Source organism: Plecotus auritus, assembly GCF_963455305.1.
Source record: "Plecotus auritus genome assembly, chromosome: 5".
NCBI classification, from domain to species: domain Eukaryota; kingdom Metazoa; phylum Chordata; class Mammalia; order Chiroptera; family Vespertilionidae; genus Plecotus; species Plecotus auritus.
Genome location: NC_137776.1, coordinates 139,162,679 through 139,178,503, shown reverse-complemented (window position 1 = coordinate 139,178,503; position 15,825 = coordinate 139,162,679). Strand labels below are relative to the sequence as shown.

General features: G+C 44.4%; 1 protein-coding gene across 2 annotated transcripts in view; it reads left to right on the top strand.

The window, feature by feature from the left end:
* KANK1 (KN motif and ankyrin repeat domains 1) overlaps nucleotides 1-15,825 on the top strand; it is a 205,227-nt gene that overhangs the window by 10,269 nt on the left and 179,133 nt on the right. The window contains exon 2 of one of the 2 annotated variants that reach the window (XM_080668062.1): nucleotides 7,947-8,036. The exons of the other annotated variant lie outside the window; for it this stretch is intronic. The gene's annotated coding sequence lies outside the window, so the exon portion shown is untranslated. The remainder of the gene's footprint in view (nucleotides 1-7,946; nucleotides 8,037-15,825) is intronic. 2 annotated transcript variants of the gene reach the window in all.

Here is a 15,825-nt window from a genome sequence, read left to right as displayed (position 1 = left end):
ACATCCTAGTGAGAACATAGATTAGCTGCCTCCTGCACGCCCTCTACTGGGATTGAACCAGCAACCTAGGAATGTGCCCTGACTGGAAGTAGAACTGGCAGCCTCCAGGTTCATGGGACAATGCCCAAGCAACTGGCCACACTGGCTAGGACTGGACCTTCAGTTTTTGAGGGTTTTTAAAGGCTGAGGGTTTAGGGAAGGTCTCGGGAGGATCTGAATGGAATATTCATCAACTTGATGCTAATGTGTCAAAATGTAATTTATTCCCTTAACTTCATCTGACCTTGGGTGTGGTTGACAAGTGGCACTAATTGGATTTCTGTTAACTGTCACCCTGAGTAGGGTGATTTAAGCTATTTACCCTCTGATTGGGGAGAAGTATAAATCATTTACTCTTAAGTGTCCTTGGGTTAGGGAAGATAGGACTTCTGTGATTTACTAGATGGCTGTAAGCTGCTTGGCCATTTAACTGTCTGTCTCAGTTTCCCTATTCTGTTTTCCTGGTTTACTAGCCTGTCTCATTTTGACCTCGGGGAAAATATGAAAAAATAGAGCAAAAATAGAAAGCAAGCTTGAATTCATTCATTCTCATTCTCTCTCATTCTTCTCAACAGAGCTACTTGTTCCTATTTAAAAAGAAAAAAAAACTAATTAAAAGAAGCCCTTTTTAGGGGCTCAGATTGTTCATATCATGTGATGCTACAGACATGAGCAGAGCAAGGACTATACAGAAGGCCACCGGGGTGGAAAGCCCCAGGTGCCTGGCAAAGGACAATTGCAGTGTGGGACCTCGCCCCCAGGGTGGCCTTTCCTCCCCTAGCAAGTCCATGGGCACCATGGTCACGTGGTTTGGACCCCCCCCCCCCCCCCCAACACACACACACCACCTTTCCTCCCTAGAGGTAACATCTAGGCCTCAGTTGTATTTTAGCTCCTGGCCCAGAAAAGCAGCAAAACCAGACAAGCGACCACAGCCGACCTCAAGAGCAGCTTCATTGGATAATAACCCCCTGCCCTGGTGCTGACCAATCAACCAGTGGAGATCCCTACCCTGAAAGGACTCACCTGGAAAACCAATGAATACTCTATTGCGATCGATTGTGCCCTGGAACCTCCCTTAAAATCTCCACCCTTAAAAACCCTTAGGATGCAGGACCCAGTGCGCTCTTCCTGGGAGCTGAGAGCATGCCTGCAGCTTTCCCTTTCCTTTTCCCTTTCCCTTTCTCTTCCTTTCCCTTTCCTTCCCCTTCCCCTCCCCCACCTTCCCCCTTCACCACATTACCATTGCCTTCCTCACTCTCAAGCTCCTAGGGCCCTTCCTTTGCCTCCATAACTCATTTTCTCAGCCCACTTCTACGAATTATTTCTTCTACCTCTGTAATTGTATAAATAAATGTTCTCTTGTAGTTGGAGTCTTGGTTCTGAATGTTTTCCTAGCCAGAACTCAGGTACCGAGGTTGCTGAACCCAGGTCCAGTCGGACCCCCACCAGTCTTAGCACCCAGTGCTGTTCCCCGCCCCCCCCCCCCGCCCCCGCCTATGACACTGGCAAGATTAAATCCTGGGGGGGCATACCTAACGTGTCTTTGGGGAATCCAGGCTTCCAACCTTGAGGACGGAATAAGATTTCTCTGCCTCCAGAGACACCACACTTTGATCTCAGTTCAGAATTAAAATTCACGCGTGGGAGTCCAGTTTGCTGAATCCCTTCAAGGGGAGAGGAGATTGGGAGAGAAATTATTGAACTTTATTTACTAAGTTTCTTAGCCTTGGCAGGGTTTCAGTAGCAAGTGGGAGAAGCGATTCAAATAGTTACTGATATGAAAGTTTTGTATATTGAAACATTTTTTTTTAAAATATATTTTATTGATTTTTTACAGAGAGGAAGGAAGAGTGATAGATAGTCAGAAACATCGATGAGAGAGAAACATCGATCAGCTGCCTCTTGCACACCTCCTACTGGGGATGTGCCCGCAACCAAGTTACATGCCCTTGACCGGAATCGAACCCGGGACCCTTCAGTCCGCAGGCCGACGCTCTTCCACTGAGCCAAACCGGTTTTGGCAATTGAAACATTTTTTTTTAAGTTGAGGGGATTTATGGTTATTCCTCCAGTAAAATCAAATGGACTTGTGTTCTAATAGATTTTTATTGCGGGGTGGGGGGGGGTTGGGTGGGAAGGAAAGGGGAGAAGTTGTGGGATCTGAGAACTGTTCATAACGCTGGGAATGAAGCAATGTGGGTGGGAGGCACAGTGCAGAGACCTGAGGAATAGCCTTTTTATGGATTGGCCAGGTGGTAGTTGAATGAATGTGGTAATTTCATCAGTAGCATATACTAGGGCTGCCACAGCTGCATGAAGGCCTAGATTCATCAGCTGTCATAGGGGTCTGGTGCCCATTGCATGGCAACCTGGCCTGTAGATCATCAGGAATGCTATGCTTCTGTCAGCTAAAGTTTACACATTTTGGTTATAAAGAGATTTGTCCTAATAAGATTTGGCCCTACCTGCCAGGTGTGTGTCTGAGTCTGCTGTTTGTTCTCCACCACTCATCCCTAGTCACACTGTTTTATGTGTGTGAGCTTAGAGCCACGAGGGTGCTGTAAGTTATCCTCCCCAAATTCAGTGTATTCTTTTTTTCAGGAGAGTGTTTGTTTGTTTGTTTGTTTGTTTGTTAATCCTCACCCAAGGATATTTTTCCCAGTGATTTTTAGACAATGATAGGTGCGGGGAGAGACAGAGAGAGAGAAACATCGATGTGAGAGAGACACACAGATTGGTTACCTCCCACATGCGCCCCGACTGGGGCCAGGGATGGAGCCTGCAACCAAGGTACGTGCCCTTGACCAGAATCCAACCCGGGACCCTTCAGTCCATGGGCCAACGCTCTATCTACTGAGCCACACCGGCTAGGGCTTCAGGAGAGTTTTAATCAATTTTTAGGCTATAGAGAAAGAGACTGTTTCTCCTTTTATTTTGGGGTGGGGGAGCGCAGTGGGCGGATAGGAAGGGAGTTCTTTTAGCCAACCCCAGGCAAGAAAAGGCCACTGTTTGAATGCTCATGCAAACCAGGAAAACCTAATTGGAAAGGCCTCGGTTTTCCTTTCACGGAATCCCATGTGCGCATAGAGCTTTTCAACACTGTCCAGAGAACCAAGGCATCTCACTCAGAGACAGTGCCACCGTGCCCGGCTCAGGTCTGTGTTGTAGTGAAGGGTGTGCCAACGGTTCACCTCTTGAAATCAAGAATGAGTAAGAAGACCTTGAGGACTCTTAGCCCGTAATGATTCAGGAAAGTATTTGCTTTAGTACAATGGAAAAAACTGTCACTCTTTCCTGCTCAGTCAACTTTCCTTGCAAAGGCAGGAAATACTGCTTAAGGGGCTTGATGTTTATATAGTTTATAGTTTATGAATCATCCATTTTCTTTAAAAAAAAAAAAAAAAGGTGTTGTAAACCTCTGGCCTTACATCCTATTTGACCAAATACCTGTGCTCACCTGCTCAGAGTCCTGACGAACTGCTGTGAGTCACATGTGACGTCTGCCTGGGTCCCAGGCCGGGTTGAAGATGCCAAATCCAGCTTCATCCCGAGCATCTCCTTTTCTTTCCTTGACCCTCAGTGACCCAGAAGAGCTTTTTCTTCCCCATTTTTAACCGTTACTTTTATTCTGGTCATATTGAAGGGAGGAGGTTCAATATAGGGCAGTGGGTGGACTATGGGGCTCTAGACTCTTAATTCTACTGCTTCCTGCCAGGCATGTGTTCCTTTGCTTCTGCCTGAAAAGAAACATGAATATCATTCAGTCATTGTGTTTGTGTCTTGCGGGGAGGAGGAGAAAAGGGACCGGGAGAGCAGGGAGGGAAGATAAAGCAAGGAACATCCAGGATATAGTGTTTCCTGACTGTAAAACTCCCTGGGAGGAAAATTCTTAAAAGACCTGTCTTGTTTGCTTATGGCCAGAGAAAGGGCTGTGATCTCAGGTAGCCCACAGTAGATGGAAGAAGAACCCTGGGGACATGTAAAAGAGCAAAGGCAGGCTCAGGGGCCTTGGCCCCGGGGGAAACCCCAACTCCATGAAGTGCTACCACTCTTCTGCTTTCTCTTCAGGCTCTTCCACCGTTCTGGCTGAGCCTAATAATCTTTCTCTGCCTGTAACATGGTTATGAGGAGAGAGACAGTGCCCAGAGGAGCTGAGAGGATCAATGAGATAATAGATAATGTGTGTGAGCCCGACCCAGACTTTGTTGAAATCTGCTCACTCGAAGAGAAGCTTGTTGCTCCTCCTGCCAAGGAAACTTTCGCTGGTTGTTTAGAATAATGGGATCTTGGTTATTGCTGGGAAGTTGTTGAGGTGTTGGGTACTTGGCTCTGGGAACATCTCTTCTGGGAAATGCTTTACAGAACTGCTGGCTATGCTGAGCTGTGCTGGAAGCATGCTATGGGACTTCTAAGGGCTGGTGTTTCAAATCCTTCACTATTTATAACAATGTTTCCAGGACATAATGCATAAATTCCCTTGATAAACTACAGTTGGTGAGTCCTTGTATCTGAAGCTTTGGGGAAGTGAGGATGGTAACATTGTAATTGTAGTCTAGGGCAGGGGTGGGCAAACTTTTTGACTCGAGGGCCACAATGGGTTCTTAAACTGGACCGGAGGGCCGGAACAAAAGCATGGATGGAGTGTTTGTGTGCACTAATATAAATTCAAAGTAAAGGAGCGGAGGGGAGAGCAAGAGAACCCTCCGCTCTTTCGGCTCCGCGGGCCGGATAGAACAGCCGAACGGGCCGGATCCGGCCCTCGGGCCGTAGTTTGCCCACGGCTGGTCTAGGGCCTATACATAGGCCCGGTCATATATAGTTAACTTTCCCATAAATCAGTGGCTGTATAGACCAAGAGGATTGGGGCTATTTCTCATTGCAACATGTACTATTTTCCCTATTCTCATGTTCATTACAATTAACAACTTTCATTCAGCAGTAAAAATTAAGAGTGAAAAGGCAAATCACAAAGTAGAATATATTTGTCATTCTTATATCCAACAAGCAACTTGTGCAGAATCTGTAAAGAACAGCTACCAACCAAAAAACAAACAAAAAACCTTAATTTTAAAAAGAGAAAAAATCAGGAAAATGCAAAATTAAAACAACTCTAAAATGCCAGTGTGTGTGTGTGTGTGTGTGTACGTACACACACACACACTAGAGGCCCAGTGCACGAATTCATGCATGGGTGGGGTCCAGTCAGCCCGTCCCAATTTGGGTAGGGGGGTGATTGGGGACAGGGCTGGCCCTGCCCCCTAGTCGAACTCGCAGTGAAACTTCCAGTGGAGGGCACAATTTGCACATTAGCCTTTTATTTTATAGGATATATTCACACAAATGGCTAAAATAAAAACACATAACCAACCATTAATGGAGATACAGAGAAGCTCAAACTCTCATACAGTGCTGGTGGAAGTATAAATTGATTGAACGACTTTGAAATGTATTTGGACTAATCTATAAAGCTGAACAAATGCATATCCCATATCCCAGTACTTATGCTCCTAGATGACCAACCGGAATGAGTGCATATGTGCACCAGAAGCAGTTACAAGAATGTTCATAATAGAGATGATCCAAATATCCGTGAATGGGTAAATAAACTGTGGTATGACTATGTAATGAAATACTAAATGGCAATAAAAAAGAACAAATTACTGCTACATAGAACAACATGATGAATCTCTTAGACACTGAGTAAAAGAAGTAAGAAACAAGCGTACATGTTGTATGAATCATTTCTATGAAGCTCAAAAAGAGGCAAAAAATAAGTGATGGTAACAGAAGTTAGAGCAGGAAGTGGTGCAAGGAATATCGTGACGGGGCAAGGGGTATGGGGGAGGTGAGTGCTGGGACCCCGATGATATTCTCTTTCTTTGACTTGGTTGCTGATGACATGGATATGTTTATTTTAAGCATTCATTATGATAAATATTTAAGACATGTATTTTACTGTATGTATGTTATTTCTAATTTAGAAAGTTTATTAAGATCAAGCACTTTCAAATAAACCAATAAGGCTTATTGACTGAAGAAAGAGAGAAGAGAAGAGAAGAGAAGAGAAGAGAAGAGAAGAGAAGAGAAGAGAAGAGAAGGACTCATTTAAACTGGCTGAAACATACCAGCATCAACAATAAGGAATCTGTTGGAAGGAACCCAGTGAAACTCAGCAGCGTTGTAGCCGGCAGTCCTCCTGGGCATTGGGGAGTTAGGGCCTGAGTTGTGATTTCTTGGGAGCACTCATGGTGTCGCGTCTCCAGCATTTGCACCATTCCTTGGCTTTTCTGTAGAGATCCTCTTTCTCGACTTCAGCTCACATGTGGTAGAAAATGGCAGCCCAGCCTTTGTTTATCATGACCTCCCATTTCAAGCCTAACTCCTTTTTTATACCTTACTAGAGGCCCGATTCACAAAATTTGTGCAAGGGGCTCGGCCCTCGAAGCCGTGGCTTCCTCCGGAAGGTCACCCGGAAGGTCGGTCGACTGTCCAGTCTAATTAGTATATTAACGCTTTTATTATTATAGATGGTTATGAACCAGGAGGTCACGGTTCGATTTCCAGTCAGGCAACATGCCCGGGTTGTGGGCTGGATCCCCATTTGGGGGCGTGCAGGAAGCAGCCGGTCAATGATTCTCTCTCATCATTGATATTCTATCTCTCTCTCCTTCCTTCCTCTCTGAAATGAATAAAAATATATAAAAAAAATTTGGAGCCCTCTCTCCCTCCCTGTTGATTGACTTCATTTCCCCCCTATGGTCCAGTTAGCTGTGGCCAGGGAGGTTGGGATTAGATAGCAAACAAAGAAGCCAAGGTTAAGGACAGGTGGATTTTTCTAGAAAGGGAAACGTGTGTGAGGAAAAAAAAAAAAAGATAGCCATTTTACCACATGTTCTCCTGCTGAAGGTAGGCTTCCTCCCATTTTGTCCAGCTAGTATTTGGAGCAGGGGGTCGGGGAAGTCCCCAGAAATTCTTTGTTCCCTCCCAACCACATCAGACTCTGATGTCTACTTCAAACAGGACACCCCAGCAGCTTGAACCTGATTTCCTGCGGAGTCTCCCTGAACTCTGGTTTTACCAAGATCCACTATGAACTAGTCTTGTAGCGGGAGCTGCTGTTACTTTGTACCATTTTGGGGATTATGGACTAATTTCCCAAATACATGGGGAGTCACATCTCCTGGGTGTAATTTCGTTTCAGATGATAGGAAATACTGTTCCTAACTTGATTGAAACTTAGCAGTGCAAATAGCCATTCTGATCTCTATTTCGGGCTTGCTAACGCTGGTGGAGAGAACCTTAGGCCCCGGATTCAAAGCAGAGTGTAGCATTCTCTCCCTCCCAGTCTCTTGGGTAAACTGTAGGTTTACAGTTTCCAAGGTCTGTAAACCTTGACTTGGAGATGCTTCCATTTGTTTCTTCCCACTGAAAACAGACTCTCACCACAGCCTCCTCTGGATATGACAACCTTTCAGCTTAATCCTAGTAAGTTTCTGAGTCCTCTGGACTTCCAGCTTGCCGAGACCTAGCGCACATTTGCGAGAGGTGGTGTTGAATGCTTTTTCTTCAGAAATTAACTTTTCAATGACTTTATGTGTTTCATCAGAGTAGCTACGAGAGGAGTCTTATCTCAGGGTATTGCTTTTCTTTGGCTTCCAGAAAAGAAGTCATTTTCACCAAGCTCTGTTTTAACCGCTCATTTGGAAAACTATTTTTATCAGATCCTATTGGTAAGACTCCCGGGCAAGGACTAATAGTAAAAAGCTAAAGTGAACCTCAGCTTTTTTGGGGGGATGATTTCTACATCCCATAAAATCCCAGGCAGTTACATTTCCTTGTTTTGCTGGGAGACTGGTGTATAGGTTAAATTTATAACCTTGATTCTTGTTTTATCCCTCTATCAGTTAGAGATTAATTACGGGACTGTGGAACAGTGAGCTGTGGAACTTTATCTTCTTTGAACCTACCATTGTTCTCAAGAAGGTCTTCTAAAGGTCAGTAACTTAAGTTTCCCCTTTCCCCTAAAGCATATATTTATAAGGCAAAAACTTTAATTAGGAAAAGGGAGGTGTTATTTTCAGATTATTATATTTGTTATGCAGATGGGCAGCCTGAAAATTCACTGGCAGTAAGATCTACATGTCCATCTACCTTCATTAGGCTGCTGTAGGTATTAATTACTCAGTTGAGCATTAAAACATTTTAAAAAGTAAAGTGTTGGTTTCATTTCTCAGTTTAGATGCTCAGTGGCTTAAAACAACATTTTAATTTCTTGTTCATATTACATGATAGCTATGGCTCTGCTCCAAGAGTCTTCTTTACTCTAGATCAGGGGTAGGCAAACTTTTTGACTCAAGGGCCACAATGGGTTCTTAAACTGGACCGGAGGGCCGGAACAAAAGCATGGATGGAGTGTTTGTGTGAACTAATATAAATTCAAAGTAAAGGAGCGGAGGGGAGAGCAAGAGAACCGAATAGAACAGCCGGATCCGGCCCGCGGGCCGTAGTTTGCCCACGGCTGCTCTAGATCCAAGCTGAATGGGCCACCCCGACTGGAACATAATCTCCTGGGAGTAGCAAAGGGTAAGAAAGGAAAGGACCAGTGGCTGAAGCAAGTCATTTGGCTAAGCCTACCCAGCAGTGAAGTAGGGAAGTAGAATAATTCCTCCACCTGAGGACACTGTCACATGACAGTGGGAGGTATAATCCTCTCATGGGGAGGGCAGCAAGTAATTGAAACAACATAAGCTGCCACAATGGCACACTATATTTAATTCAGAGGTTTAATGGCCTGTATGCTGATGCAGAAACAGTTTTTAGAATTGATTAAATCTGTATTTCAGGGTTTATTTTGAAAAGGTTATGCTTCAGAAATCTGCCTAGATATGGAAAATAGGGTCTAATTTTTGTACACAGGACTGATTAATCTTTTATGAGCTGGAAAGCTGTGCCCGAAATTTGGTAACTTTCCACTCATTGTTTCTCAAAGGTCTAGACCTGTATTTTAATGAAGAAATTACTATTATTACTTTCTTGACTTTTATTTTTTTAAAATATATTTTATTGATTTTTGCAGGGAGGAAGGGAGAGGGATAGAGAGTTAGAAACATCAATGAGAGAGAAACATCAATCAGCTGCGTCCTGCACACTCCCTACTGGGATGTGCCTACAACCAAGGTATATGCCCTTGACCGGAATCGAACCTGGGACCCTTCAGTCCACAGGCCAATGCTCTATCCACTGAGCCAAACCAGTTAGGGCCTTTCTTGACTTTTAGTTCTTGATTTTTCATGTATTACTGCTATCTCATTGGTCATTGTTTTTTTGTTTAACTGCTTGAATTAGTAGGGTCTTGGCCGCCAACTAAAGGCAGATGGTTCTGTCAAGAGAAGGGTAGAGAAATGGAGGTCTTTTGTTGAAATTAAAATTTATTAGGGCCCAGTAAATATGCCTTGGTATTTTTTTCTTCCAAAAGTGAAATTGCTGAGCTATTGCTAATATCCTTATTGGGAAATGTCTATCTTACCATTTAAAAAGTACAAAATCAGCCTTAGCTGGGTTGGCTCATTGAATAGAGCATTGGGTCGTGGACTGAAGGTTTCTGGCTTCGATTCTAGTCAAGGACACGTACCTAAGTTCCAGGCTCAATCCGTGGCCCTGGTCCGGGCATGTACGGGAGGCAGCCAATTGATGTGTCTCTCAAAATGATGTTTCTTTCTCTCCCTCCCACTTTCTAAAAGTCAATGGAAAAATATCCTCAGATAAGGATTAACAATAACAAAAAGTACAAAATCAGAATCTTTTTAAAAAATATATTTTTATTGATTCAGAGAAGAACGGAGAGGGAGAGAGAGATAGAAACATCAGTGATGAGAGAGAATCGTTGATTGGCTGTCTCCTACATGCCTCACACTGTGCATCGACCCCGCAACCCGGGCATGTGCCCTGACTGGGAATCGAATTGTGACTTCTTGGTTCATAGGTCGATGCTCAACCACTGAGCCACACCAGCAGGGCAGGTTCTGCAGTTTTTATGTGAATATCAAAATTTCCGCTTGGCTGCCTATTACAGTAGGTGGACCAACCCTCCATTGGTGATGTTGAATGCTACACTCTGGGCTCTTTCTGCACACTTGGCCTGCCCCAGCTATTAACGAAAACTTGATTTTATACACTTGTTCCACTGAAATATTGGGTACGTGGAATACCGTATTTCCTTTTCCCTCTAATTTCTTTTGTGGAGTTAGTATGTGTGATCTCCTCAGCCTACACGATTGAGGATGGGAAACAGTGTAAGAAGCAGCCACAGGAAACTCTCCCACTTCCCAATCCCCTTTGTGTTTCTTGGCAGCCCTTTTTAGAAGAATCATTGGAAAAGTTGCTATAGGGTGGAGTAATGCTGGGACATTTCTTGGGAAAACATTTGATTGATTGAACAGTGTGAGTCCTGTAAGAAATTGTGATTTCAATATTTGGCCAAGAATCCTCTTTGCTGGGTGTGTGGTGTTTGTATTTTTTTTTTTTTTGGTTTATCTATTGGTTCTGTGGTGTCTTACCCCCACATACATATATATATTCTCCTTTTTATTCCTTTGTCTTTTATCCCTTATCTTTTTCTCTTCCTTCGATAGCATTTGCACTCTCTTTTCTCTGCCCTAACTCTCTTTGCTCAGGTGGTCACTTATATTGGTGTTGTGTGTACATTTGTGCTTAGTTCCCTCTGTGTTGTGTCTTGTTGAGGTGAATTTTATCCTGTCTGGTCAATGGGCTTGAGAGCAAGCCACATAACCAGACACCTGGAGAGGAAACTCCATCCACGAACAGGTCAATAACTCTCCAGACCCAACTATAGAGGCAGGAAGAATGCGGCAGTGAGGGAAAGAGCATGAGTGAGTGAGGGAGTAAAAGAGGAGCGTGTGGTCAGGTGGGCTGTGTGTGTGTGTGTGAGAGAGAGTGAGTGAAGCACAGTTAGATCCCACAGGACCTTCATGGGCAGGCTAATCAGGCTTGCCTAACTAGGCAGCCTCTGCTACCATTGCAAACAATACCGTGAGGCCTGCTTGTCCTTAGAGGCCTAGCCTTTTTGAAGGGGAGAGCTGCTGTAACTGGGTTCCCAGCCTCAACTCCACCCAGAGTGCCCTCAGATAACACCTGGGACTCTACAGCCACTCCTTTCAGGGACATGCTACCTAGGCTGTGATCCCATGCTTAATGAGGCTCCAGCCACCCTGGGCGCAGGCTCCTGTGAGTTCGAAAGCAGGCTCCCCTCTGACCGGCCCAATGCTTTAGCCCAGGGCACTGCAACCATGTGAACAGCAGACACGTAAGCAGCCCGCTCCTGTCCAAGGAGCAGCAGCCCCATGAGCAACCCGCCACAGGCCTAAGAGCAGCAGCTTCACATGGCCTGCCCCTGTCCAAGGAGCAGCAGCTGTGTGAGCAGCCAGTTCCCCCATCTGAGGAGCAGCAACCATGCGAGCAGCTCTCCCCATCTGAGGAGCAGCAGCCGCTTGAGCAGCCCACCCACTACTGAGGAGCGGCAGCCCCACGCAGCCGGCCCCCCTCTGAGGAACAGCAGCTGCGCGCAGCCCAAACCCTGCACCTGTCCGAAGAGTAGCAGCTGTGCTGCACGAGCAGCCAGCCTCCTTCCAAGGAGCAGCAGCTGTGCAAGTAGCCCACCCCCTTCTGAGGAGCAGCAGCTGTGTGAGTAGACTGTCCCTTTCTGAGGAGCAGCGGCCTCACGAACCGCCTACTCCCATCCGAGGAGCAGCAGTTGTTTGAGCTGCCTGCCCCCATCCGAAGAGCAGCACCTTTGTGAGCAGCCCACCCCCTTCTGAGGAGCAACAGATGCACGAGCTGCCAGCTCACATCGGAGGAGCAGCAGCTGTGTGAGCAGCCCACCCCCTTCTGAGGAGCAGCAGCCACACGAGCAGCCTCCCCCGATCTGAAGAGCAGCAGCCACATAAGTAGACGGCTCACGTCCAAGGAGCAGCAGCCCTGTGCAGTCTGCACTGGTCCGAGGAGCAGCACCCACACGCAGCCTACACCTGTCCAACGAGAAGGAGCCGGGTGAGCGGCCTGTCCCTGTCCAAGGAGCATCAACAGCACGAGCAGCTCACTCCCACGCGAGGAGCAGCAGCCGCATGAGCAGACCGCCCCCCATCCGAGGAGAAGCAGCTGCATGAGCAACCCGCACCCATACGAGGAGCAGCAGCCCTGCAAGCAACCTGCCCCTGTCCAAGGAGCGGCAGCATCACGAGTAGCCTGTCCCATCTGAGGAACAGCAGCAGCATGCAGCCAGTCCCCATCTAAAGAACAGCAGCCACTCGAGTAGTCCGGCCCTGTCCGTGGAGCAGCAGCCATGTGAGCAGCCGGCCCTGTCCAAGGAGCAGCAGACACGAGCAACCCGTCCTCATCTGAGGAGCAGAAACCTCATAATCAGCCCAACCCTGTCCAAGGAACAGCAGCTATATGAGCAACCTCCCCCACCAGCCAGAGGAGGCACCACTGCTGCGAACAGCACCCACCTGAGGAGCCACTGCCAACTGAGAAGCAGCTGCTACCGTAACCACCCGAGGAGCAACCGCAGCTAGAGAAGCCACTGCCACCCAAGGAGCAGCCCCTGCACAGCTTGACATCTAGATCTGTCGGTGAGACCAAAAATGGGTAGACAAAGATACCCCCAAAGGAAAGAAAAGGAGGAATCGCCAGAAAAGCAGCTAAGTGAAATAGAGGCATGCAGTATGTCAGAAAAAAAATCAGACTAAGGGTCATAGAGTTCATAAACCGGATGGAAGAAAAAAATTAACACCTTATGTAAGAATCAAGAAGAAATGGATGAAAAAATCAACAACTTACGTAAGAATCAAGAAGAAATGAAGAGTGATATAGCTGCAATAAAAAACACCATGGAAAGTTTCAACAGTAGACTAGGAGAAGCGGAGGACCAAATTAGTGAACTAGAAGACAGGGAAGCAAAACACAGCCAAACTGAGTTGCAACTGGTGAAAAAAATTAAAAGACAGGAGGAGAGCCTAAGGGAGCTATGGGACAACATGAAACGAAGCAACATACGAATAATAGGGGTGCCAGAACAACAGGAAGAGGAACAAGGGTTAGAAGAACTCTTTGAAAAAATAATGTCAGAAAACTTCCCTGATGTGGCAAAGAAAAAAGTCACACAAGCTCAGAGAGTCCCAAACAGGATGAACCCGAAAAGACCCACACCAAGACACATCATAATTACGATGGCAAATATTCAGGACTAAGAGAGAATCTTAAAGGCTGCAAGAGAGAGACAGAAAGTTACATACAAGGGAGCTCCCATTAGATTATCAAATGATTTCTCAACAGAAACACATCAGGCCAGAAAAGAATGGAAGGAAATTTACAAAGTGATGCAAACCAAGGGACTGAATCCAAGAATACTCTATCCAGCAAGGTTATCATTCAAAATTGAAGGGGAAATAAGGAACTTCACAGACAAAAAAATGCGGGAAATTATCACTACCAAGCCAGCAATGCAAGAAATGCTAAAGGGAGTGGTGTAAAAATAAGAAATAAAAAAGTAAGAAGGAAAACGGACACAAAAAATAAAAATGGCTACAAATAAGTTCCTTTCAATAATAACTTTAAACGTAAATGGACTAAATACTCCAATCAAAAGACATTGAGTGGCTGAATGGATAAGAAAACACGACCCATATATATGCTGTCTACAAGAGAACCACCTCAGAAAAAGGGACTCATACAGACTGAAAGTGAAGGGATGGAAAAACATCTTTCAGGCAAATGGAAATGAAAAAAAAGCTAGGGTAGCAGTACTTATTTCTGACAAAATAGACCTCAAAGTAATGGCCATAACAAGAGATAAGGAAGGCCACTTCATAATAATAAAGGGATCGATACAACAAGAGGATATAACCCTGATAAACATATATGCACCCAATGCAGGAGCACCCAAATACATAAAAAAACTCCTGGAAGATATCAAGGGAGAGATCAACAACAATACAATCATAGTAGGGGACTTTAATACACCACTGACATCACTGGATAAATCCTTCAGACAAAAAAATCAGCAAAGAAACAGCAATTCTAAATGACTCACTAGATCAGATGGACCTAATTGACATCTTCAGAGCATTTTACCCCAAAGCCACAGAATATACGTTCTTCTCAAGTGCACATGGGACATTTTAAAAAATAGACCACATATTGGGTCACAAACAAAATCTCCCCAAATTCAAAAAGATTGAAATCATATCAAGCATTTTCTCAGACCACAATGGCATAATATTAGAAATAAACTACAATAAAAACATTCCAAAATATTCAAACACTATTAAATAATGATTGGGTTACCAATGAGATCAAAGAAGAAATTAAAAACATCCTGGAGACTAATGACAATAAAAACACAACAATGCAAATACTATGGGACACAATGAAAGCAGTCCTGAGAGGGAAGTTTATAGCTCTACAGGCCTACCTCAAAAAACAAGAAAAAATGGTAATAAATCATCTAACTCAACAACTAAAAGAATTAGAAAGAGAGCAACAAGAAAAGCCCACAGTGAGCAGAAGGAAGGAAATATTAAAGATCAGAGCAGAAATGAATGACATAGAGACCAAAGAAACAATACAAAAGATCAACAAAACCAAGAGCTGGTTCTTTGAAAGGATAAACAAGATTGATGAACCTCTAGCCAGGCTCACCAAGAAGCAAAGAGAGAGGACCCAAATAAACAAAATCAGAAATGAAAGAGGAGAAATAACAACAGACCCCACAGAAATACAAAGGATTGTTAAAAAATACTATGAACAACTCTATTCTAGTTTCTAACAAACTAGACAACCCGGAGGAAATGGACACATTCCTAGAAAAATACAGCGTTCCAAAACTTAGGAAGATACTAAAAATCTCAATAGGCTGATAACTATGGAAGAAATTAAAGCAGTCATCAAAAAGCTACCAGCAAACAAAAGCCCGGGGCCAAACGGCTTCACCGGGGAGTTTTACCAAACAGTCAAGGAAGAACTAAAACCTATCCTCCTCAGACTATTCCAGAAAATTCAAGAGGAAGGAACATTTCCAAGCTCCTTCTATGAAGCCAGCATCACCCTAATACCAAAACCAGATAAAGATAACACAATGAAAGAGAATTACAGACCAATATTCCTCATGAACATAGATGCCAAAATCCTCAACAAAATTCTGGGAAATCAGATCCAGCAGTACATCAGAAAGATCATACACCATGACCAAGTAGGATTTATCCTGGGGATGCAAGGATGGTACAATATTTGCAAATCAATAAACGTGATACATCACATAAACAAATTGAGAGATAAAGATCACGTAGTCATATCAATTGATGCAGAAAAAGCATTTGACAAAATCCAACAGCCTTTCTTGATAAAAACTCTCAACAAGATGGGAATAGAAGGATCATACGTCAACATAATAAAAGCCATATATGAAAAACCAACAGCCAACATCATACTCAATGGGAAAAAACTAAAACCATTTCCCTAAGAACAGGAACAAGACAGGGATGCCCACTCTTACCACTCCTGTTCAACATAGTGCTGGATGTACTAGTCATTGCAATCAGACAAGACAAAGAAATAAAACACATCCAAATTGGAAAAGAAGAAGTAAAACTGTCCTTATTTGCAGATGACATGATACTGTACATAGAAAACCCTAAAGACTGCATCAAATAATTACTAGACTTAATAAATGAATTCGGCAACGTAGCAGGATACAAAATTAATGCCAAG